This window comes from Pipistrellus hanaki (genome assembly GCF_964339955.1).
Source record: "Pipistrellus hanaki genome assembly, chromosome: 6".
NCBI classification, from domain to species: Eukaryota; Metazoa; Chordata; class Mammalia; order Chiroptera; family Vespertilionidae; genus Pipistrellus; species Pipistrellus hanaki.
In genome coordinates, this window is record NC_140508.1 from 39556484 (window position 1) to 39583737 (window position 27254).

The window sequence follows — 27254 nt, forward strand, 5'->3', positions numbered from 1 at the left end:
TACTTTTAAGGGCAAAATGCCTGTTTAAAAATATTCTTAGTTCAGGGGTCTGCTGCAACTAACAATTTTTCCTTAGATTTTCTAGTTTCAGACAAACATATTTGTTGTATCTTGAATTAATGCATTTGTATTCCATTTAAATTAGCAGAGAAATTGTAAACCTCTATGAAGGTCAATGACTGTCCTTCAAAGTTACTTGTACCATTGTCACTGGGTATTGTGTCAGCAAGTAACATAAGCAGACTGAAGTTTCTGGTAAAACTTTCTGATAATTGGGGTTCAGGAAGGGACTAAAATAAATGTTTCAAGAAGATGCTTCTGAATCTCTGTTCAGAGAACTTGCACTTGAAGTGGTTTTAAAATAGGTCAGGGATGTATTTGCACTTATCTCTTCTGTTTCCTCTCCTGATTCCCTGAGAACCAGAGGTGATGGCAAACATATTGAATAGCATCACGCCTACTGACCAATCAGGATATCAGGAACATTTAAGCCACACTCGATTGTACCTGCTGCATATCACTGGGCCAAGGCACAATGTCAAACTATCATAAAATAAAGCAGAGCAAACTGGCTGTTTTGGAAAGCAGAGATATTTTAACCTTTAACTCAATCTATTTGATTATTATACTTTTAAATATCAGATAATAACAGGAGGGTTATTTCTATTCTTCTGAAATATAAAATGTGAATCATGAAGTCTTCTTTGAAATATTTCTTAAAATTTTATAAACTTTGGCCAAACTGGAGCTATACATTCCTCTTCCTTTCCAGATAACCAAGATTAAAATAATTTTTAAGACCATGAATATTAGAGCAGCCATCCCTCATATGTTGAAATCTCTATGCCAGTCTCATATCCAAATAGGTTTAGGGCCAGAGTCCAAATGAAGGACAGGAAGTGTAAGTGCCACAGAACTAGAAGAGAAGTCATTTCATAACCCTGAGATGGCTTCAGTGAAGTGGGGAGGAGCTTCATCGTAACTAGGGTGGAGTCTGAAAATAACATGGGTGTGACTTCAAGAACCAAGCCAAGTTCATGAATAACACATAGTGTACAATTATGATTTATCTATATATCAATATCCTCCTCAGGAAATAACTTAATGGAAAAAGATACTGAATTAGCCATCAACCCTAACAAAGATCCATGGGTGACAATATCTACAGAACTCCATGGCGTTAATAACCCCCATAGTTCTCACGGAATAAGAGATCCAATAGTGTTGGTGAGAAGCCAAGTACAGACACCATACTGAATCTTCACTTTAGGAGCTAATTAATTTTAATTTAGAGCTACTTTTTATGTAGTTGATCCCCAGAGGACCTACTATGTGCAACATCCTAATTGAATGGGCTAATTTGCTTTAATACTAGTGCTGCAAAATTTACATGCATCTTTTCCAACCTGTTTTCTACTATTTTTTTTTCTTGTGTGTGTCTTTGTGTTGGTTTTACTGTGAATATGATCATGTGAGAGAGAGGGGAGTAGCTGTTCCAGGCTTACTATTGTTTTCTCATCATAAACAGCAGAAAGAGGAATCTCCCCAAAGAATCTAATATTACAACTTTTGCTAACAATTTGGCCAAAATGAACTCATTACAAATTAGGCTGCTTTTCCGTCAGATGTGTTAGCATTACAGTACTTGGTTGTTATAGACTGATACATTTTTCTCAGTTTAGAGTAAGAATTGATTGGGGAAGAAAAAATGTCCCCTGAATGACTCTAGTTAAGCATTAATGAATATAATAGAAGGGTTCCTGTAATAGGAACAAAGTAAAATTGTGAGATAGGTTAATGCCGTGTCCTTTTAAGGCTCACCTGTCTCTCCTCTCCTTTCCCCAGAGCCCTGGGCCCCTTGTGGGCCTGCTGCCCTGGGTCTGCTCCTCTCATCTTCGTCCTAACCTTTCCACAAGGTTATCCAAGTGAACCTGTGTCTGGTTCCGCTCCCTCACGGCCTCCTTTTTTCCCAATCATCTGAGATTCTAATTGTGGCTAATGCACGAATTGGCCTCAAAATAATGGTTTTATCTTTGGGAATCTGTACAATCAACCCTCATGATTTACTGATTGCGTATTGGTGAATTTACCTACTGGTTAAAATTCATTTGTAACCCCCAAGCCAGTGCCCCCGGTGTAATTGCAGTCACCCACAGACATGTTTGGAGTGGGGAAACTCTTGAGTTTCCTGACATGCACATTCCCAGCTTAAATCAAACAAGTTGATACTCTACCTCCTTACTTCAGCTCTGATGGCAAACAAGTGCTCTTTTTCCCAGTGAGGGCCACATTTCTTGCATTTTTGTGCTTTTATATGGAAGATTTTGTCTGTTTAAAATGGCCCCAAGCATAGCACTGAAGTTCTGTGTAGTGCTCTTAAGCGCAGGAAGGCTGTGATGTGCCTAAGGAGAAAATATATGTGTTCCACAAGCCTCATTCAGGTATGAGTTACAGGGCTGTTGGCCATGATCTCAGAGTTTATGAATCAGCAGCATATATTAAACGTGTGTCTTCAAACAGAAACACATAAAACTAGGTTTGTATCGATCAGCTGGTGAAAATATTGTGGCCATAGGCTCACAGGAACTTCACTCTGCATTCCCATTGGGAGCACAGTATTCCCTGATTCTGTTTGCGGTGTCTTTATAAAACAAATCTACCATGAATCATTGTGTTTATTTCCTCTCATGAAAGGATTTTCAATAGTTTAGAGGGGGAAAAAAGGTAGTCAGGTAGCTGAAGGAAAAATAAAACACAATCGAACATGGAGTCATGGAGTCCAGCAATAGAAAAGGTCAAGTTTTTTAACCAGAGGACCTATTACATGAGAGCAAAACTCTGAATTCTGACCTTCCAGGTAGCCAAGGCTAAAACAAACCAACAATAAAAATACAAGTATTACAACTTTTCCTATCAGATGAAAGGAAGTATATCGATTTATAGGGAGATACTTTCTTTTGCTATCATTATAATCTAAGAGTAATGTTAGGGCACAAAACACATAATATATGTTCCAATTGCAGTTTTATCCATGATGCAGAAGTGGAACTTGTAAAATTGCCTGTATATTGACAATCCCAACGCCCAAGGCACTAATACGATCTCTATGTTGTTTGATGAAGGGTTTCTACAAGGATCTAAAGTCTGTGTGTTGCTGGGATGCTGGCATAACATGCAGTGTTCTCACAGGTTAGGTGCACACTTACATTCTTAAAGAGCGTCAGATGAAATTATTGTCATGGTGAAGTTACCGGGTCCTTTGGTAAATTGAAGCAGGAGATATGTTGGATCAGGCTGCTTTTTTGGTGCCTTTAAAATCCTGTAGACAGAGAGGTCTGCATTTATCTATGAACTTAACAGCCACCATGGGGCAGCCCAGGGGAATGAGGAAGGCTGGAGGAACACTGACTACTTAATTAAACCAACCTGGAAGTGCCCCCTCCAATCATTCACTCTTTTAAATATCCATGCTCATTTTTATTTATTGATTCGTTCTCCCACTGGTGCTAAGAAGTTTCTGATAAGATGTGGAGGAAGGTACAAAGAATAGGCTCAAATAGTGAAATTTTAAGGAAAACCAAAAATATTCAGTGAAAGCTTATAAACTCCTCAAAACCTTCCCACATATATTGTATGGATTGGTTGTTGATGCCCAAATTCTTGAGCTTAATTGGTCCTGATTTCTTATTAACTTGATTATTAGCCTAACTCTAGTCAGAATTTATAAAAATCGTTGTTTGTGGATGTTTTGTAAATCTACATTATTAGCAATTTTTTAAAAAAAATATGTTTTTATTGATTTTTAGAGAGAGAGGAAGGGAGATGGGTAGACATAGAAACATCAATGAGAGAAAAACTTCATCCATCAGCTGCCTCCTGCACACCCCCTATTGGGGATCAAGCCTGCAACCTGGGCATGTGACCTGACCAGGAATTATACTGGTGATTCTTGGTTCATGGGTCCACACTCAACCACTGAACCACACCAGCCAGGCTATCAGCAGTTTTTGTAGATATTTTTATATTGGGTCTTAGGCCTTCATATTGCTAAAGGATTAAATGGGGAAAATTCATGGAACTTATTCATAAATAAATGTACATATATCTCCACAGACTCGTTGAAGTAAGAACAGGCTGGTGACATATGGGGGGTGAAAGAGAGGGAAGGGAGTGAGGTCTTGAGAAAACCGAGAGAAAAATTTTTTAACCATTATAGTTTATAAAGGACATAAACAATTCGATTTCTGTAATTTTAAAATTAGGAAGAGAAGACAAAAAACTTGATTCAGTTAGATATAACAAATACAATTAAATGGAGATGCAATTTAATTTATTGGAAGTAATGTAAGTTTTATGCAGATTATTGGCAGTACCTTATGAGGATGTAATACATTTGGGAAAATATCAAATTGAATATATACAAAAATATAAACAATACATTTTATGGTATGGTTTGGGGTGATAAGCAGTAGGGAAGTGGAGGGAGGTAAAATTAACATAACATAAAATCCTCAATTATCCGTAGCTTTTGAGAGCTTGTTTGGAGGTTCTAGCAGGGGAGCGCAGCTACTCGTATACCCTTGACCGAAGACCGGTCCTCTCCTCTTGGGGGAAAGTCGTCCTCTTCGACCGAGCGCGCAGCTTCGGGAGGGATGCACATGGATCGGTGAGGGAGGAGGGGGACACCCGCCTAGCCAGCCAGATCAGCCGAATCAACCCTGGCGATCAATGGGGTGACAGATGTCGCAGCCAGATCGCCCTCACATCCTATCCGTAGCTTTTGAGACATATCTTTGATGGTGTAGATAAAGCATTTTATGCATATTTTTTAATTTTGTTCTTTCAAAGAAAATGCTCCTTTTATAAGGGATGAAGGAGAAAATAAACAGAATATTCAGACAGCAGCACGAACACTGCTAAACAAAGATGGCGCTTCAGACAAAAGGAGCCATAGTCTGGCCGACAGCGTCTCTGGGGCACCGTTTTCAATGACTGCTGAGTTTATTTTTAAAAGTAGGAGTTTGGAATAGTTACACAGGGGGGTTGGTGTATGATGGGAGAAAGCACGAATACGAACAAGGCAACTCTAACTGCAGCACGCCCTCCTCTAGTTGGCCTGGGGATGAGAGGAAGGTGCCTGCCTTTCCACCTCTCTGATCCAGCCCTGACAGAGGCCCTGATACCTGTTCAGGGGGCAGAGCTCTCTTATCAATAGGATGAGAGCTTTCGGTCCATTGTTTTTTAAATTATTTGCTTTAAAGGTTGTTGAAGTATTAGCTTTCAATTGTCATGTCCAACAGAGAATTCCCTTACCCCTACCCCTGCCCCACTTCCATATGAAGAAGGAAGGTCACTGGGAATATATACTACTAGTAGAATGTGCAGGCCAAAATAGGTTTTGGAGAAATCCTTTCAAAACCAATTCACAACAGAAAATGAAACAGCCCTCTATCATAGTCCTACCTCTGGTAAGCTATGAAAATAGGACTGGTTTGATAAGTTCAGTGACATTCTGCTTCTCCCTGGCAAATATTTACTCATACTTTTAAGAAAGTAACTAAATGCAGACTCAAGTTAGAAACTTAACTACTTAAATCCTTTGTAATTTAGCAGACTCCTCTTCACACAGAGACCATGACACATGTATTGTACGAAGATCCTCAACTCCACAGGGCAATTAGCAGGCTCCTAGGTTATGTCATTTTTACACTGTCCAGAAACAACTGAATAGAGGCCAGTCTTATTACAAAATACCTTCCCTTCTATAGAGGAATTTATTGGTTTACTTAACAAGAAGACCCTCAATTTATTTTAAATATGTTTACACTTGTAGAAGTGGCATTTATGAACTGACCTGGAACAGAAGCACACATAAAGTGAAGTATGTCTGTATATTTACTTAAAAACCAAGAAAGCACTTACGAGTGTGCCATGTTTCATTGCTTGCTGACTGGTGCTAGTGTAGAAAAGTGCTTATTCACTGCTCTCTCTTGTTGCATTGACTTCCAGGCCCCAAACCAAATCTCCTGACATTAGGAGTGCACATTCTGAGAGACAGACTGGTGGTGTCTTATGTTTAAAAGCAATAGGCTGTGGATTCTGACAGATCTGGGTTTGAACCCCCAGCCTGCCAATCATTAGCTGTGTGGCCCTGGGCAAGTTAACTAACCTTTCTGTGCATCAGACTTTTCATTTGCAAAATCCCCACATATTTTTGTGAGAATTAAATTAATTAGTGTATGTAAAGTGCTTACTCGGTTATTACGGTGATTTCAACCTTTTTCATCTCATGGCACACATAAACTAATTACTAAAAATTTAACGGCACACCAAAAAAGTATGTATTTTGCTGATCTGACTAAGAAATAGGTATATGTTTGATCCATTCACAGCAGACAGCTGTTGTTGGGTTGGCTGTTGTCATTTTTTTAAGTTGGCAATCTAAGGGAAAAGAGGTCAGTGCCCCTGACTAAATAGTCAGGTATTACAGGTTTTAAAAATTCTTGCAGCACACCACTTGAAAATTGCTGGCTCAACATAATAGCAACACAACAGGAGGTTGCTAAAATTACTAGTAATTCCAGTGAAAGTTTAGCAACTCAACAAATGGTTGATATCTACTTACATCTAACTACACTGAAAAATCAGTGTATACTAAAATCAAGTATTTGGGCAAATTCCTATCAGCTTTGTTTTCTAAGTGTACCATATGTATCTGCTTTGCCTCCCTATAGTGATTCTTCACTCCTATTAGGAATTATTTATTTTTAAATTTTGTAATTATATTTGTTCTAAAAATAAGTAATACATTCTGAGGTCCAAAATTCAAAAGGTGCAAAAGTATACAGTGAGAAGTATCCTTCCTTTCCTTGCCTCCCATCGAGCTCCCCTCCCTAGAAGTTAATTTTCCAAATCTATTTTATACCTAGATAAATACACAATTAGCTACACTTATTCTCCTTTCTTTTCTTTTTCCCCCCCACAAAAGTTAGGATACTATGTAGGGTTTTCAAATGAAATACTTGACATCCAGCTAAATGCACAATATTTGAGTCTTATTCCAAACAATTAATTTGTATTGTATCTGAAATTCAAATTTAACTGAGTGTCCTGAATATTATTTGCTAAATTACTGCCCTACTGTTTGGCATCTTATTTGTCTGCTTGTGTGTGTGTGTGTGTTTTCATATTAGAATCATCTGGGATGGTTTTAAAACTCCTCTCCCCAAGCCACACACTCCAGACCAATTTTATCAGAACGTCTAGGAATTGTACTTGGACAGCAATATTTTCCCCCCAGTGATTTTCTTTCAGTGACTTAATAAAGGAACAATTTATACACTAAAATGCACACCCATTTTAAGTGTATAGTCCCATGCCCATTGACAAATGCGCACACCTGTTTTTACTTAATATATTTTGGCAATCACACAAAATTGTTTCTTAAAGAATAAACCTTTTAGAGCAAGTATTATAATCTATGCTACTTTTCGTCATAGGACTTGAGGACCTTATAAGTGTTTCCGAAAAATACAGGCTGACTAAGAACAGAGTTGTTTATTGCACTCATTATTAAGTGGTTTTTACAATTGATTTAAGAGAGAGAGAAAAATAGCAATTTGTTGTTTCACTTATTTATGCATTCATTGGTTGATTTTCTTATGTGCCCCGACTGGAAATCAAACCTACAACCTTGGAATATTGGCCAACACTCTAATCAACTGAACTTCCTGACCAAAGTTTTATTATTTAGGTAATGCACAAATTGAGAAATGTGGTTAATGAGTGTTTGCAGTTGCAATACTAATTAAAAATAAATTACAGGATTGCAAAGAAGTTGTTGCCAACAGATCTCTCTCCACGTGTGCAGTATCTTCAAGGTGGCTGAGTGGTAAGCCAGGTTTTTTACGTTTACTGTGTGACCCCATTATTTACACAAGAGGGATCTGGGACTGAGGTTGAATAAAATTTTCAGGCCATGTAGCTAGTAAATAGAGGAGCTGGGATTCAAACCATGTCTGACTCCAAATCTTGCTAGGGTCACATCCTGATCTGGCCTAATTTTGAGTTTCCCACCTTTCTCAATAGAATTCCGAAACTACTTATATTCAATTTGGAAAAAAGATTTAGAATAGCTGGTTTTGTTTCTCAGAGAATGACTTCTTCAGCCAAAATGCCTTCAAGAGAGAATCAGCAAAAGAAACCAAACAGGTAAAATTCCTTTGGGTTCAAGTTTCTTTCATCTCTGTAAAGCCTTTACAAGGTAGTTCTGGATTTTGTGTTTGTTCACCTGTCTTGGATTACCTGAGCATGAGGGCTTCTGAAAAAAACCGAACGAACAGAATTACAAGTTGTGATTCAGGAGAGCAAGCAGTGTCTTTTGCTAATGAACCTTATCTTTTTGCTCAGATCATGTGTATCTCTCATACCTGTCTTGATGTGTGACTCAATGAAGGAACTGAATTAGAACAGTAGGGGTGCATATCTTATTTCTGCACAGGCCAAATATTCTTTCTCTTCCTTTATGGATGCGTTTTAGGAAATGTATAATATAGAGACAGACCACAAAACCATTTCAGTTTCTGCAGCAGAGAACACAATGTGAGTATCTGTTTCAAGGTCATTTCCTGATATTGATATCTTTCAGTAAATTTGAGGCAGATACAGAGTAGAAACTGAATTTAATTCATGGCTTAGCTTCTTTCCTCTGTCTCCATTTACAGGACTTAGGAAATTTCTTGCATATAGTTGATCTTCAGTAGATGTTTGTTGAACTGTCTTGACATTCTCTTTTAAAGTGACAACTGGTTGGTGTTGCTCATGGTTGAGCATTGACAGATGAACCAGAAGGTCATGGTTAGATTCCCAGTCAAGGAAAGTGCCCAGGTTTCAAGCTTGATCCCCAGTCGGGGGGCATGCAAAAGGCAGCCAATCCATGATCCCTCTTTAATCATTGATGTTTCTGTCTCTCTCTCCCTCCCTCTCTCTTCCTCTCTGAAATCAGTAAACATTTTTAAAAATTAAAAATAAATAAAAGTAAGAATATAGTATATTTTGGATAGTTTGGCAAAATGAGCATATCACTAACATTTAGCAAAAAGATGATGAGAAAGAACTCTCTAAGGTCCAATGAGTTTCAGAGAGAGCTTCATGCTTGGCAGTCCATGGCAAGTGTGGTCTTAAAAAAAAAAAAAAAAGACATCTAGGAAACTGTAATTTGAGTGATTCCAGTAATTTGGAATTGGGTTTTGGCTCATAATTCAAAGGAAAATGCTGTGATAGCAGCAAAGAAACTATAAGTATAGTTTTCTCTAAAGACTCTGGGAAAAAAAAAAGAGAGAGAAAAAGGGAAATTAGGTCAACTTTTTAATGTTTTATTAATTCTCTTTGGTTTTCTTTTTGTTTTCAAAAATATATATATTTTATTGATTTTTTACAGAGAGGAAGAGAGAGGGATAGAGAGTTAGAAACATCGATCTGCTGCCTCCTACACCCCCCCTACTGGGGATGTGCCCACAACCAAGGTATATACCCTTGACCAGAATCGAACCTGGGACCCTTCAGTCTCCAGGCTGACCCTGTATCCACTAAGCCAAACAAGTTAGGGCAATTTTCTTTGTGTTTTTATTTAATTCTGTGAATTGGTCTGAAGTGTCTTGATTCTGTCTTTTTCTGAAGTATCACAGTCATACCTGGTAGGCCATTTGGTGGGTTTTCTTCATGTCTATTACTGTTAGTACACCTTATCTTGGTTGAAGGACTAGCCTTTATGGTATATGCTCAGAATGTTACATAGCTCTTATCAGGAGTTTATAAAATTCCCTTTTATCCAGCTCAGGCCTTTTATTATCTCATGTCTAATGTTTTCATCTCATTTCATCCATTTGTTCAGACCACTTTCATTTGAATTTTTTTGTAGCTTTTTTTTTTTTTTTTTTACATTTGGAATCCAGTAATACAAATATGTCTTTATAAGTTCTCACTGAACAATTTGATATTTCTCCTTACTTCTCACCATTTTATTGCATCTTGTTTCAATACATCTTTAGACTTAGTGTAGTAGTAGCAAACATGCAGATTATTATATATTCAATTAAATGTAGAGGGCCATTGACTTTATTTTACTAGGTTTCCTCTCTATTTTCCCATTAAGGAATTTCATTAATACAAATATGCCTTGCTCTAATCTTTGCTCCTTTTTCATAATCCATTTAACAAAATATGTTGTGTCTATTTTTAATCAGGTACTTTACTAATGAAAACTTCCTTGGAAGACATAGGTTTAGGTCATTGTGGGAGATAATGAGTTTGATGAGTTAACTTAATCAACACTAATGAGTGAGCTAGTTAATATATTATCTCCTTGATAATTTCTTGCCGTAATATAGTTTAAGTTACTTCTTTTCACTAGACCCATAAGGAATGTCTATTGCATGAGGCTCCCATAACGACTTCAATCATCATGGCCCAGCAGATGTTGGGATCCAAGAAAGTCTTTATGTACACCTCAAGTACCGTCTACAGAGACCATTTTTAGAGAACAATTATGGGTGTGGGGGAGAATATAGGAAAAAAACAAGAGTTTCTTTCTAGAACTTTGTCTTTGTATCACATAGGGGAAGATCAATCATAACTTTATTTTAAAGTATGTGGGGTTTGAAAAATAAAGCAGGTAAATTATAAATTTTTCTAATCCTCCAAAAGTTATCTATAATAGAGGTTCTGAGTATTCAACTTCACTGAAATTTGTCCACAGGAAAACCTGCCTGTGGAGTCTCATATCTTATGGAGCAATAATTAATTATCCTCTTCTAGGGAACAAGTCCAAAGTGAAAACAGGAACAAGTCCAAAGCAAACATCATCCTTTCATTTACAGAGAATGTAAATGTTATTAGCATCCTACGGTGATGATGCTTTCTGGAATTTTTCTGCAACAGCCACCATTTTTTATATATTTAAACATACGAACCAGGGAACTTATATGCACATCTGCATGCTCCATAGACACAGACAATAGAGTGGTGAAGGCCTGGGATGTGCAAGTGTGGGCTGAAAGGTATCAATGGGGAAAAAAAACAAAGGGGAAATCTGTAATACTTTCAGCAATAAAGATACATTTCAAAAAAGAGACAAAATAATGTGTTGCCCCATCTGGAGCCTTGCATATGGGATCATAGAAATGAGGGTTTTAGCCAATGAGTTTCTTGCATGAAATTCTGTGATATTGCACATTATAATGAACAAGAAGAAACATAGCACTTTGTAAGGTGGAAGAAGGACTTTGGGTGTTATTTTCAGTTTGATGGGATGCCATTGCAAGCATTAGGCAGAACAGAGATGTGGTCCAATTTATAGTTTTAAAAGAGAACTGCTTGTTATGTGGTGCATGGATGGGGGAAACGCAGAACTGGAGGCTTGAAGACAAGTTAGGAGATTCTTATGAATTGCAGTGACCAGACAGTTTGTTCAAATTAGAAACCTTCTGAGAGTGGAAGGAGATGCTATTTACAGAACAGGAGGCGGAAACTGGCCATGTGGTCAGCATACCGGGGCATGCGGTTGCTTTAACTATTGCAGTTGTTGTTGGGGTAGTGGGACCTTTTATGCCATTTTATTTAATCACACAATGAACTCTCTGGGCCCATTTATCTGGATGATAAATGTTTATTGGGTGAGTGAGTAAATGAGTGAATCTGGGGGGATTAGTATCCTTGCTTTCTAAATGGCTATAAGTAAAATATGAAGTCTAATTTTGATGATATATCCCATACTCTTTCTCTAATTTCTTACCAATATCCCTCCATTTTTGCTTCTCAATGTTTTTAACGTGTCTCACATGTAAGTCGATGTTCTTTTTTCATTTCTTCCTCTCTCCTGGGTTTAGTATTTTACATATAGAGATTCTGTAAATGTGTTTTCTGTACTAGTTTTTATCAAAAGCAGAGATCATAGAGGTCATTGACAGTGTAGAGTCCCCAGAGAACGTTTTGATCTTCCCTTTGAAGCACACTGTGCCACATTTAATGCACAACCTCATAAGGCCTCCACCTGGGCAGTCTGTCAGGGTCCGTTTCACAGCACTGACGGTGCCCTAATGTACCATGCTCTTCTTATACAAAGAACTTCCTTCTCTGTTTTCTTCTGCCCATCCAGGAAATTAGTACCACCCTACTTCCAGGTAAAGAGAACTAGGCACCATTTCTGTGGTATGCCACCCCCTCTTTACAATTAGAGTAGTTTGTTGTTTTGTGTTTAGAAGTTAGATGCTTTTAAAATAATTTTTAAAATTAATTTCAGAGAGAGGATGTGAGAAGGAAAGATAGAAGCATCACTGATGAGAGAGAATCATTGGTCATCTGCTTCCTGCATGCACCCTACTGGGGATCTAGCCTAAAGCTTGGGCATGTGCCCTGACTAGGAATCAAACCGTGACCTGCTAGTTCATGGTCCGATGCTCAACCACTGAGCCACACCAGCGAGGCTAGGGTAGCTTTTGCCTGTTGGAAAACTTGCAGTAAATTCTCAATAAAAAAGGTAAACTTACTTTCCTACTTTGAATGATGGGCATAGAAAAATTCAAGTGTATATATTTACAAAGTTTGTATTGCAAATTGTATCTATGTCTGGCTTACTCCATAAACATTCAAGCAGACTTATTTTCTAATAATATTGGGTAAAATAAGAGATTGGCTTTAAGGAATGGGTGCACAGTCCACTCCCTAAAGACCTTTCCATGCTTGATGTACCTGTATGCATCTGTGCATGGGTATGTGTATGTACATACAAGCCTGTGTGTTCATTATGACCTTGCCAATTCTTTGCAATCAATACCCGATGTAACCCAGTCAATGCTGTAGAAAAAAAAAATGTTCCAGCTTGCATTCTTATACTCATTCCTCAGATTTTATTTTACTTAAGTGTATTGCATAAAAAAATGTAAACCTTCTCGCCATGACAGATAGTATATTATTTACTGACATTTGTAAAAATAACTCGATTATTCAACAAGGACACCTTACCTATAGTTGAATTTATAAGACTAGTTTCTGGCCTTCACTGTTTTGGCTCAGCAAATAGAGCATCGGCCTGCAGACTGAAGGGTCCTGAGTCTGATTCCAGTCAAAGGCACATGCCCCGGTTGGGAGCTCAATCCCTAGTGGTGGATATGCAGGAGGTAGCAGATCAATGGTTCTCTCTCATCATTGACATTTCTATCTCGCTCTCCCTCTCCCTTCCTCTCTAAAATCAATAATAAAAAAAAAATAAGACTAGTTTCTGTTTGAGATTCTAGGGAAAGTCAGCTCTTCTAGAAGTTGGGAGAGTTTCAGGTGTATAATATCATAGCCCCACCCTCTGCTTAATTGAGGGAAATAAAATTAATATTAGCTTGTGTTAGTCATTATATAAATATGAACTAGAAGACCAGCTACCGATATTATCAGAGAAGGGCAGAGCCAACTCTATTCTCAAACACAAACTCCCCAATAGTCAATGGAATATTTACCTTAATGTATTTAACAGAAATATATAGACATAACAAATGTAAAACTTCTTTCTTTATTTGTGTAACTAGAACTTATACTCCTGAAATTTAATATGTGAGCATTTAGCTTTCATAAGTTTGCTTCTCACTGTACCTACCAAACTGGGCTCAGATTTCAGCAGGAAAGCTTTTAGTTTAGCCAGAAGGAACCGCACATTTGCAGTTAAGCTCTCTGGAACCTTAGGAAACAAGACAGTGAGAGAAATATAGGTTGATTATTCTGTTTAAAAGTTGATGACAGACGAAACTGGTTTGGCTCAGTGGATAGAGCATCAGCCTGGAGACTGAAGGGTCTCGGGTTCGATTCTGGTCAGGAGCATGTACCTTGATTGCGGGCACATCCCCAGTAGGGGATGTGCAAAAGGCAGCTGATCGATGACTCTCTCTCATGGATGTTTCTAACTCTCTATCTCTTTTCCTTCCTCTCTGTAAAAAAAATAAATTAAAAAAAATAATAATAAAGTTGATGACAGTGATATAGGAAGGGCATTCTTTGATGTTGAAGAAATAGATTGATTCCCAAAAATGTCTTAAGGACATAGACATTAATAAATTGGGAGGTGCCAGATAAGCAAATATATTTTTTTGTGATAGATAACTTTATTGTGATTCTTTCCCCTCTAAGATGTTAAAATTTACTCAGTATTTTGACTTAATGTGGTAAATGATGCTATCTGTCCTTTTGTTAAAAAATACCAGAAAGTAATATGTAGATCTTTAACGGGAAATGTAATGTTTTTCCTTGGGCAGGAATGGACTTCAGGGAAGCGAACTTGCAGAGTTCTCCCAGCAACCCAGTGTAGAGTGACTCTGGAAAGTACTGGCAAAGCTAATTTCATAAGAACTGACTCAGACCAAGTCTTAGCTTATGAAAACTCCAACTCTTGGCATTTATTTCTTTGCTGAAATCATGATTCTTTTCTCAGTGAGCACAGTCACTGTGGGTTGGAGCAGTCAATAGAGTATGTTTCCAACAAAAGTCCCTTTCTCAGTGTTGTGTAAGTCTGAGTAGCAACCTTATTTAAGTATAATTTCAGCCAATGATGCACACTTTTGAATATTTCCAGGCTTTTCTCAGCCTAAAATTGTGATTAACCTGAAAATGTGTGCAAGTTCTAAAGTTACAGAACACTGGAGTACCACAGTGCCCTGCCAGGATTCTCTTCAGGATCAGACCTTAGCAGGCTCCGCGCCAGGCACCGGGAAGCTGCCTGCTGCTTCGTCTGATTAGACATTAAAATGTACCAAACAGCAGGGAAAGGTGGGCATACTGTAAATGTCTTTGTGCTAATGATGACTTTTCTTTTCTCACTAGAACAGCTGGGGGTGAAAGTTGTCAAAGGCAAAATTATAAATGTTTTATATTGCAAAATGCCAGGTGAGTTTAAGACATGGTCAACTTATTAGGTTACTGCCAGGAAGTAAACAATAGACTCATTAAAGCTATAATTAGTCATTGTTGACATATTTTCATTTTTATCAGGGCTCCAGGCGGGATAAAAGTGAAATAATCTAGTGCTTTGCTAAGTAGAGGTAAAACCAGTTTTTAAAACTCAAGCATGCCTTTTTCTTGGGATTTTTTTTCTCTACCACCATATTTTTTTCCTGAGGAATTTGTTGACTTAATTTTAGGCTATAAAGTAATTTGTTCAATGATTAATTATTTTGTGTGTGTGCTTTTTTTTGTTGTTTTTGTTTTTTACATTGTATCATTAGTCAAAATGTTTTAGTTCTTTATTTCTTGGCAAGTCAAGAGTGGAGGGGGAATTCATGGCGATGGAATGCATTGAGCCAGAGGTTTTACATATAATTACAGATACAGACCATAAGAATCCAGAGTTAAGTAATTTGCCCATGGCCACATGTTGGGTAAATGGCTAAAAGTAACTCAGGGCAATGGACTCCAATAGCTACCTTTTACCGTTACACCACTGTCAACCCTTGATCCTGCAGATCCAACCTCAGCAGCCAAGCCCCCAGAATGTGTCCTGTGCTTCTAAGCCAAGTTTCCTGTAGCCAGTGACACTGGGTACACATTCTGCCTGCAGGACCAGTGAGTGCTCTGCTCATCCCAACCCCTCTTTTCTTCTTTCCCTATCAAGTTCAGCTCTTATCTCACATCCTCCGTGAAGCCTTCCTAATTACTTCTGCTCCCACTTGCTCGTCCTTTATTAGTTTTTCCTTCTCCTCTAAACACCTTTTAGACTTAAAAAACTTTAGATTTTGTGGTATAGACCTCATTTTAAGTAACTGGTCAGATAAAGGGACTTAATGTTTGTTTATTTTCTCTCCCACATAAGAAATAAGATCCATGTGTAATAGTCTTCCTTATTTTCCATTCAGCCTCATATCATACACATTGCAGAAATAAAATTCCAATTTAGAAATCTCTATTAACCTAAGCATCTACATAGCGCAAACATCCCCTGTGAGACAAATAAGCACTTCCTTTGGACTAACTCCATTCTTTGTAGATATGATCTCTCTTTGCCAACATTTCCCAAGCTTCTGGCTAACTATCAGCCAAAACAATGACCAGCCAACATTCTTTTTTGAAAGAGCTCTTGGATTTCTTATCTTCCATATTCTTGGAGTTACCTCATGTTTACGTGAGAAAGTTATAATAATATGGCACATTTTATTTTCATCAATATGTGCCTATGAACCCACCAATGCTATCTAATTTGGCTTCCTTATATCTCTGAGAGGCAGACTTTGTGGGCACATTTTGGATTAGTATGTCTTTTCTCAGATAATGAAGTGAAGGAAAGCAGTAGAAGTTGTCATGACTTCCTCAAAGCAGCAGCCAGCTGGAACATAAGCCAGATTGTAAGATGATTAGACCAACGTCTGAAAATTTAGAAAAGTGTCTTTTAAATGAGCATCTCTTTAAGTTAAAAATGTATCTGTCTTTCTACATGAAGACATTGTTTAAGAGAAGATGCTTCTGTTTATGCACATACACTTAATGTCCTTGGACATGACACATAACTCCCTGACATGAATTCGGAGAGATGGGTTAACTGAAAAGGAACTGTCTTGTGACTTGTGCTGGTTGGCCCATTGAAGCAGGTGACTATGGTCAAAAAGGACCCATCTTCCCAACACACTGTCTTAGGAGGCTATATGCCTTCATGAATGTGGTATACTCTTCATTTCAATTAGCCAGAGTACAAATTAGGAATCATTCATTGGTCGTGAGGAGTCTCTGGGGTAAGAGGAGAGGCCGTGGTTCTCAAACTTAGTTGTGTATTGGAATCATCTGGAGAGCATCAGAAGATACTAATGCTTTTGTATCACCATTAGAATTTGGATCTACTTGGTTTGGGGTGTGGCCTGGGCATCAGGGAGTTTTTATTTAATTTTTATTGAATTTATTAGAGTGACGTTGCTTAAAAAAATTATATAGGTTTCATGTGTACAATTCTATAATCCATCATCTGTGTATCATATTGTGTGTTTACCAACCCAAGTCAAGCCTTCTTCCAATCAACATGTATCCCCCTTATACTCTCTTCTACTATACCCTGTCGTATACCCCACTTTTCCTTTGGGAATTATCATACTGTTGTCTGTGTCTGTAAGTTTTGTTTTTGTTTTGGCTTAATCTCTTCACCTTTTTCACCTAGCCCCCTAAATTCCTCCCTTCTGACAGCTGACCATCTGTTCTCTCTATCTACAAGTCTGCTTCTATCTTGTTTGTTCATTTATTTTGTTCATTAGATTCCACAAGGAAGTGAAATGATATGGTATTCGTCTTTCTCTTACTGACTTATTTCACTTAGTATTAAAAGCCTCCAAGTGTGAGAACCACTGAGTTGGGAAACCTCTATTCTGTTTTTCCTGATTGATCTCCAGGAGACATTGGCCCCTCTGTAGAGACTTCCTAATCTGCTTTATGACATCACAAGCTTTTCCAGCCTTGAAGATATATAATTTGTATCGAAGATTCTTTTGATATAAGGCTTTGCAGAATTTTAAGTATTTTATATTTCTTTCTCTTGCTCCCTAGCTGGAATTTTGGCTAAAAGACTAGGAGAGCATTGAAGAAAAATATGACTCCCTTATGAAAAGTAAGTCATGCAGAAAAGCTTTCCAGGTCAAATACTAAATCTTTCAGAACATTCTTGAATCTTAATTTATTTAATCTGAACATTCATGCAACATTCTCTGTGCAGTTATTTAGAGTGAGTACAATACCATCTTGGGAGCTACTAATTGTCAGGGAAGCAAAATTTAGGATATGTGAGGGAACAAAAGTTACATGTAGCTGGAAAAGCATAGTATAAGTGCATTATAATAATAGGTTTCAGCAGAAGAAGGAACCATGAGCTGCGTGCCAAGCTTTGCTGATGGCAGTCAGCAAAAAGAAATTGCTCTACACCATAACAGGATCAGGTCAGATAAACTATCTCCAGTGGGTTTTCTACATTAGAATGAGTTGAGTTGGTGGAGGGGGTTACACAGCTCAACCTTCTGGAGGGCCTGCCTAGAGGTGAAGAATGATGATGGAGAATGTAATGGGCAAAGCTGGGTGCTCTTCTGTTGTAACTTAGCTGGATATTTAAACTCCAGGTTCCAGGACATGTATACAGAGAGGCTATTCTGGAAAGGCTCTGGAATTTGCATTTGTAAATCCCCAATAGGGATATTGATGTGGTTGGGTCCCATATGCCGTCAAGTTTCATTCCAGTGGTATTTCACAGGATCCTGGTAACTGGTCGGCCTTGATGTTTCTCAGGGAGTTTCAATTACTCAGTCCTCATGGTGAGCACATTTGCTCAGCACATGGGCTCTCAGGACCCTGTTAAATGATAAGTATTTTTACAATAATAAATTATTTTATTTAATTAGGTCATAGACTATATTGATTTCAGGAGGGTATTATTGTTTGAATACACAGGGCACCCTTAGTAAATGGCTTCATTATAAATAAGTATGCATTAGCATCTAGCTAAGACAAATCAATTATTTTAAAAATAAAATGGAGTATTCTTACACTGTTGAGCTTTAAAAAGAATAGCTTTACTGAGGTTTAATTCACATACCATAAAATTTACCCTCTTCAAGTATATAGCTCAGTGGTTTTTAGTATATTTGCAAAAATATGCCAACATTACTATCTGAAGCCAGAACATTTTCATCATCCTTAAAAACAAAATAAAACACTCCTCATACCCTTTAACAGCCACTCCCATTGCTCCTCTCCATGTTCCAGACAAATACTACTTTGCATTATGTCTCTATGAGTTTGCCTATTATGGATGTTTCATATAAATAGAATTATACAATACGTAACCTGTTGCTTCTGGCTTCTTTCACTTAAGCATGTTTCCAAAGTTCATTCATGTTGTAACATGTATCTGTATAGCATTCTCTTTTTATGGTTAGGCAATATGCTATTGCATGGCTATCCTATATTTTATCTCTTTATCCACTGGTAAACATTTGGGTTATTTCCATTTGGGGGCTATTATGAGTATTTGTGTATAAGTTTTTGCATGGACATATGTTTTCATTTCTTTTGGAAATAAGCCAATGAGTGGAATTGCTGAGTCTAAGAGTCACTCTATGTTTAATTTTTTTTAGAGTGCCAAACTGTTTTCAGAAATGGCTATACCATTTTACATTTCCACCATTGACATAGGAGAACTTCATTTCTACAAATCCTTCCCAGCACTTGCTTTGTTCATATTTTTTATTATAGCCATCCCAGTGGGTGTGACGTGGCATTTCATTACAGATTTGATTGGTACTATTCTAATGACTAATGCTGTCTTAGAATCTTTACACATGCTTACTGGAAATTTCTATATCATCTTTGGAGAAATAGATTTAAATCCTTTGTCCACTTATTAGTTTGGTTATTTATCTTCTTATTTTTGAGTTGTAAGAATTCTTATGTAATCTGGATTCAAGTTCCCTACAGGATTCACAAATAGTTCTGGGGGTATGTTTTCACTTGTTTGATGTCTTTTTTAAGCACAATGAGTTTTTCATTGTGATGAAATGTATTTCTATACTCTTTTCTTTTGTCACCAGGTTGTTGGGTATTATATTTAAGAAACAATTGCACAATCTAAGATTATGAATATTTACTATTTTTTTTCTAAGAGTTTCATCATTTTAGCTCTTACACTTGGGTCTATAACCCATTTTTCATTAGTTTTTATATTTGTAGTAAGTCAGCAGTCTAAATCCATTCTTTTGAATGTAGCTATCCAGTTGCCTGAGAAGCATTTGTTGAAAAGATTATTCTTACCCATTGAATTGTCTTGCTGCTCTGGTCATAATTGACCATCAATGTAAGAATTTATTTCTAGATTTTCAATTTTGTTCCATCGATCTATTTGGGTGTCATTAGTCTGTGCCACATTGTATTGGTTGGTGTATCTGTAATAAGTTTTAAAGTTGGAAAGTATAAGTCCTCAAACTTTGTTCTTCTTCGGGCAAGATTATTTTGGTTTTTCTGTGTCCCTTGCATTTAAATATGAATTTTAGCAACAGCTTATATTTCTGGCCAACAACAGCTAGATTTTGACAATGTGTTAAACCTACTTGTTGCTGGGTTGTTTTAAAGATTAAATGAATTAGTCCTTAGTACTTAGTGCTTAGAACAGTAACTGATAATTATTAGAACATAATGAAGCAATATAACTATTCTTAGTTATCATTCTGTTATTATTTGAGTTGTCTCAGATATCCCTTTCTAATAATTTGATGTTTTGTTATTTTTAAATGAATTTGTTTTGTGTTAGGCAGTTTCCCCTTCATAGTCACAGATATTTTTCCTTGGTAAAACTTATAATACTTATATGAAAATTCTGTTAATTGGTACATTTTATTGCCCGAGTGTAATTCTTACCTCTCTGAAGAAGCAACCATAAAATCCTATATTGTAATAGTGTAGAAAAGCATCTGTGAAGTTTCTAATTACTGTTTCTAAATGTCATGAAGTTTTTAAATTAAGAATACCATCTAATGGCATTCTTATTCCAATGTATAGAAAAAGTATTCCTCCATTGGCTTAATACACTGTAAGTTGATATAGAAGCCAAATCCCTCCTTCACATCATTGATGTGAGCCGAAGACTGGTGTGTACATTTAAAGTGAAAGTTCTTTGATGCACTTGCTCATTGGTTACAGGGATGTGCCAGCATCCTCAGGGCTTCTTTTGGAGGCATATGCCAACATCCTGCCTTACAGTTGAGAAAGTTAATGTTAACTGCTCACAACCATTTTGCAGCGGGTGTAGAAATACTGCAATGGAACATAAGGCAAACCCTCCAGTCTGAAGCCAAAAGCTAAAGGCCAGTTCATGTGAAGACCCTCTTAGCTAGCTATCAGGATAGCTAAGCAATCCTCAATGTGGTCATTGTGTGGCTCTTTCAAAACTGAGGTTTATGAGTTCAATTAGTTTATAACGAGATCTGCTAGGAAATAGGTTTCCTTCCCAGAGCTCTATCTTAGCTATACCATGTCTATTACTTAATTTCATAGATATCAACCAATAAAGGCATATGCCTGAAGTGGGATTCTCAACTTTCTAGCATTTGATATCAATAAAGGTTTTAATTTTAAAAAAGAACAAATAACCATAACAACAACACAGAATCACTATGAGTGATATAGAAAATGAGATATACAGGGGTAGGCAAAGGTAGGTTTACAGTTGTAGGTTTACAGTTATTCTTGTATTATTTATAAATTATTTTATCATTTTCTATATGAACAAATACAAACCTACTTTTGCCAACACTTGCATTAATCAGACAGGATTTTATGCAATTGTAGGAGCTGGCTCAGCAGCCTAGGTAAGCCTGGTGCTTTTCTGTTTCGTGTTGAACCTGAAGTCAGCAGAACCAGGGTCAGCAAAGAAAAATGGATATGAAATGGGGGAGAGCAAGGAGTCCACCAGGTCAAACTGAGATCCAGGAGGATGCCTGGAACTTGCCTGGGTCTCTTACCACCTCTGGCTTCAATGGAGCTGCACACACACCCAGCCTAGGATTCAGAGAAGCTAACCAGGTCTTTTGGGAGCTGTAGAATCTGAGCATCTATTTTTTTTCCTGTGCCAACAAGGTGAGCTGACAGATCAGTGACAATGTATGTGAGCTCCAAGACCTGTGCTCACAGCATGACTCTGGACATACACTGGGTTTCTCTGAATCTGAAACAATACTTATGTTGTTTCTACAGACCATATACTCATCTGAAGCCAAACACGTGCATTGCTTTGGCTAACCTTGAGCTTTGGGGCTTATCTGCTAACATGTTTTTAAGCATACATCAGTGAGGGGTTTCTCTCTCCACAGGGGTATAAGTGAGCTTCAAGGGATAATGCTAGGCCATTGCTCTCCTGTTCTTTTCAGCAAGATTCTATTTAGAAAACCTGTCGATATTGTGCTACAACTGAGGACAAAATAGTTTTGTGCCTGGCTGGCTCCTGCTGAGTTGTAATGACCCAATAGCAGGAAGACACATGAATGGATCAATGTTCATAAACAGAATGATTTAAAAGTTTGTTGTTTTTTTTTTCAATTCTGGTAAAAAATATCATAGATCAGGGAGCAGCCCTATCCTGACCCTAATTACAAAGATTATTGGCAAGCTGCAGGGATCTCAGGAAGGGTACTCCTTGAGCAAATTTGGGTTTTAGCAATGCCAAATTCAGAATTCCAAGGCCTACTAGAACTTGACTCCACAGCACTATGTCCCCTTTGGGTATATAGAAACTGGAGTCAAAGTGGAGAAGAACTTATGAGCGGTAGGAGGCATTTCAATGGAAAAAAAATTACAATAAAAAATAATATTGCTGAACTATGGGTGACAATATGAAAATTAAAATAAACTCTTGAGATAATAAGACTGGTCCTTTCATTGGCTTTTTAAAACCTTCTACAAATAAGTACAAATACACAGAATGGGACATATCAAGTAGATAAAAATAAGTATCAAAACAGAGGGAATGTAAAATTTTATATAAAAGTCGATTGTACAACTTCACAAAGTACATTTGAATTTATAGATGAAATGGTTAATGTCCTACAAAATTACAAGTTTGCAAAATTGATTCTAGTAAAGACAGGATTAAATGGACCAATTATGCCCTAACCGGTTTGGCTCAGTGGATAGAGCGTTAGTCTGTGGACTCAAGGGTCACAGGTTAGATTCCGGTCAAGGGTATGTATATTGGTTGTGGGCACATCCCCAGTAGGAGGTGTGCAGGAGGCAGCTGATTGATGTTTCTCTCTCATCAATGTTTCTGACCCTCTCTCCCTTCCTCTCTGTAAAAAATCAATTAAATATATTTTTTTAAATGGACCAATTACCAAAGAAAAAATAGAGAAGGTGTAATTTTAAAAACATCCCATACAAAATCACCAGGACATAGAAATTCTTTCCAATACTTAAAGATATATAAAATTAACAGTACTTACACTACTCCAGAGTATGGAAAAAGAAGAAAAGCTTTCATATTCTTCTAAGTGAAAATAATATAAAGCTTAAAAATTATTTCAACAAGATAAAAAGCTGATAAAAATTTAAATAAAACACAAGAAACAAAATCCAGGAGCACATTAAAAGATAATATACATGAACAAGTGAAATTTACTTTATACATGTGAAGATGTTACTATATAAGGAAATCTATTAATAAAATCAAGCTAAGGAGAGAAATCAGAAGAGCATCTCAATAGAAGAAGAAAGGGTAACTGACAAATTCAGTAGTCCTCCAGCATCTTGCTTAGTGGGAAAACACTGGAGAATTCACAACTAAAACCAGGAACAAGGATGCACGTTATTTTACATGAATTAATTTCTCTATGACCTGAGGTGGGAAAACCTTCCAAACTGTGACTCAGAATTTGATTTCTCCCCCAAACAACATCAACTTAATGTCCTTCATAAATACCATGAGCTTAGTAAAGAGGCGAATGAGAAAATGTATTTGCAAACTCATATCACAAAGTTTTAATATTTATCTGTTCAGTATCAATATATGATTTATGACCTATCGAATACCCCCAAAGCCTAAAATCTGATCACCTTTGCTATGGGTAAGCACAATGTCTATAGAGCTAAGTTGATTTTTAGAGATATGTACTGAATTATTTATGAAAAAAAGGTTCTGGTGCCTGGACTGTGCTTCAAAATAATATGGTATAGGGAAAATTTGGGGTACATGAAGCAAGATTGGCCATTTATTAGTAATTTAGAAGCTGGATGAGCAGTATATGGGGGCACACTACTATTTCCTCGAATTTTCTATATATTTTGGAATTTCTTGCAATAAAATGTAAAGGAAAAAAAGAAAGAATGTTCATATAGTATCAAAAGATACCACAAAAGTAAGCCAAAGGAAAAACTGTTACCTTTGAAAACTTTTTTTTCAAAAATAAATGTATTTGTTGGTTTAGAAGTGAGTTTTTTATGTGAAAATCATATATCAATGGAGATAAATCTATTTAAAACTGAATTATGTTAGAACTTTACCCTTTATTTCCAAGGTGAGTAAGCATAAATTCAATAGATTATTGGTTTATCTCTATTTTTTTTTAGATCCCTTGGTCACAGAATAAAACAAAATGGACACTTTTATTTTTTAAAATACATTTGATTGCTTTACTAGACACATTGACCATTGTCAACTTAAATAAAAGTTGTTTGAGTAACTTAATGTTGTCTTATCTTTGCAATTCGGTTTGAATCTGCTATATAGGCTCAGATTCATTAATCTTAAATAACCTTTAAGAAGAATCAAAATAAAAATTATCTTTAATAAACCTTCCTAATGGAATAAGATGTTGTAGAATACGTTAAAATTTATTTTTTAAAATATATCCCTTCCCTCTGGAAAATGCCTTTTATTCTACTGAGTCACAGCCTATAGGTCCCTAGAACGTCAGCCATCCATAATTTAGCTCCAACCTCCAGAACATGATATGATTTTGGGAAGCAGTGTTTGAAGGTCTGTATATGAGAATTGCCCTCAGGCTATCATTCAGACAATGAGGCGTTTGCTATGAAAACCCCAGACCTCAAAATGTACCGACTGGATACCAACACAAACCATTCAAAAATAAATGAGAACCTTATTAAACTTTTGTCTATTTTATGCTTGTCATCTTTATTTTATTGAAGCCATCTAAACTGAAAACAAAATAACATTACTGATACTTTGTTTTTCTATCATGTTAAGCTTTCCAATGTGCCTTAAGAATGTTAAGTTGGTGTTCATTAATTTAATAAGTTCAAGTCACAAGGTCATAGCTTGCCATGGTGTTCTTCAGATTGTTACTTGGAGAACTAGCAAAGAGCATCAGTTTGCATGGGTAAATCGGTCTGGATAATGGTCATCCATCCATCTCAGTCGCATTTGTTAAGCTTCCCACTGGAGAAAGCAGAATGTATCCTCAGAACAATGCCAAATAAGAGGTGCCTGTGAGTGTATGTTAGATGGGCGAATGTATGATTTCATGGAGGAGCCCCGTTCTCAGAGGACTGACATATTCAACTGACAACTTTATAAACTCTGCCAGCACAAATCTCGCTTTCATAAAGTATGGTGCCTCTATATTTCATTTCCCCCAGGTTATTTGGAAGGGATCCTCTAAGGATATAAATATTTCAGAAGAGTGTGTTTAAACTGTCACCCTACAAGTCACAAGACTTATCCATAAAGTGAAAGCTAGCCCACATGATTACTTAGACTTCCTTCTGTCTTTATGAATCTTTATTAAACAGAACCTCCTGGATGTTTTGGATATTTTCCCTCCTCTGCCAGCCCTACACCTTCTCATGAAGGGTTCTAAGGATGACACTTCAAAATCTTTATCTAAAGGATTTCCTGGCTTGTGTGGTATAGCTTGTGACACAGTGATAATGGTGGAGAGTCAGACACACTTCCTGAAACACAGCAGTCTTCTGGCTCTTTCCTCCCTTTTGGAACCATAGAACCAAGAACTGGACAAGACCATCAGTCATTGGACAGGAATAAACAACATTGCTAAACTTGTCAGCTTTCTGATCCCTCCCAGATCATATTTTTTAGCCCAGTTCTTAGAAGAGAAAACCTTGCCAAGGCTTTTATTTTTCTTTGTGGTGCTGTACATACTGTGCAAAGGATAGAATATCAAGATCATATGATTTTAGGACTCATAAAACCACATGGTAATAAAAGAGGAACCAAACTAAATATAAAAGAATTATGCATTGTTAGATATAGGTATTTGTAGAGATGTAAAATTTGTTTTTGAAAGAAGCTTAGAGGCGAATTATCTCATGCCTAGCTTAATATGTCTTTCTTTGAGTAGTCTGCTAGAGACACTAACTAGAGGTTTTCCACAGTGCCGAGTTTTGCATTAATTTCAGGTGGAGAATTTGTGGTAAGGGTTGTGCCCACAACCTTTTACTTATAGAAAAGAGCTGGTGTGGGCCACAGTGGAATTGATCCCTGTGAGCCAGGATTATTCACTCTGGACTAAAGCCTCGCTGGGAGGCAGCCCAGCATTGCCCAGGCAGGTTTATGTATGAACAACAGAGAACAGATTGACTCAGATCAGGAATACACATAGTTGGCAAATAATGATAGTTTCTTTCTGCACGTGGGAGGAAATCGTCCTGCAATGGACCTGCATCTCCTCCTCTTGTACTAAATCCCTCCCTATGCTATCAGTAAGGTTCTCTTCCTCTACAAAAGGTTCTCAGACCACCGAAGACCATGAGGACTAATGTTTTGTTAGAACTAAAAGCACAACTATTTGACTCGTTTATCACTTAATCATGCTCCGTCTTGTAAAGTTATGTTATATTTTCTTGCATCCTTATTTAAGGTTTAAGTGTATGCATGCCTTGTCAGTAACTAGATTTTGAATTTTCATCTTTGAACCTGATACTATATACTGAAGATATTTAACTAGATTTGCTCAAAGCTTGGCCTTCCCTGACACTGTCACAAAAATATTGCAAAAAACACAGTTAACTTTAAACTAAGTTTTAAAGTGTGCTGCTATATCTTCTTGGTTGCATTGTTTTCACTTTTCAGGGAGCCACAGTACCCTCCAACTTGAGCTTGTATTTAGGCAGCCAAGTGGCTTCAATTTCTTACCCAGATTATCAATGTGTGTGCCCAAGGGGAGGCGGGGGGGGGGGGAGGGGGGGGGAGAGAAAGGCTCTGGTCACTTATTTCTTAGTTTGAATAAATGTTAATCTCTTTATTTCCCCATGAGAATTTTAGCAGTTTCATCCAATTCTTCTAGTGAAATGACAGACTTAGAAAGAGCTGTACATGGCCAGGGCCAGTCTGGCTCAATGGATAGAGTGTCGGCCTGCGGACTGAAAGGTCCCGGGTTCGATTCCGGTCAAGGGCATGCACCTTGGTTGTGGGCACATCCCCAGTAGAGGGTGTGCAAGAGGCAGCTGATCGATGATTCTCTCTCATCGATGTTTCTAACTCTCTATCTCTCTCTCTTCCTCTCTGTAAAAAAAATCAATAAAATATATATATTTTTTTTTTAAAAAAGAAAGAGCTGTACATGAACAAGTTGAGTAGTGGTGGAGATAGACCTGAAATGGGAAATCATGAGACTTTAGCAGCAATCTTTTCTGGCAACTCATTTTGCTCAAAGACTAGAACCATCAACATCTTCAACTATAAAGTCCTGGTAAGAGATTTAGAATCACCCAAACTCAGAGCTATTGTAGTT

General features: G+C 37.2%; 1 protein-coding gene across 3 annotated transcripts in view; it reads left to right on the forward strand.

The window, feature by feature from the left end:
• The window catches only part of RAB27B (RAB27B, member RAS oncogene family), a 119807-nt gene that overhangs the window by 76568 nt on the left and 15985 nt on the right, over positions 1 to 27254 (forward strand). The window contains exon 2 of one of the 3 annotated variants that reach the window (XM_084887031.1): positions 17557 to 17617. The exons of the other annotated variants lie outside the window; for them this stretch is intronic. The gene's annotated coding sequence lies outside the window, so the exon portion shown is untranslated. The remainder of the gene's footprint in view (positions 1 to 17556; positions 17618 to 27254) is intronic. 3 annotated transcript variants of the gene reach the window in all.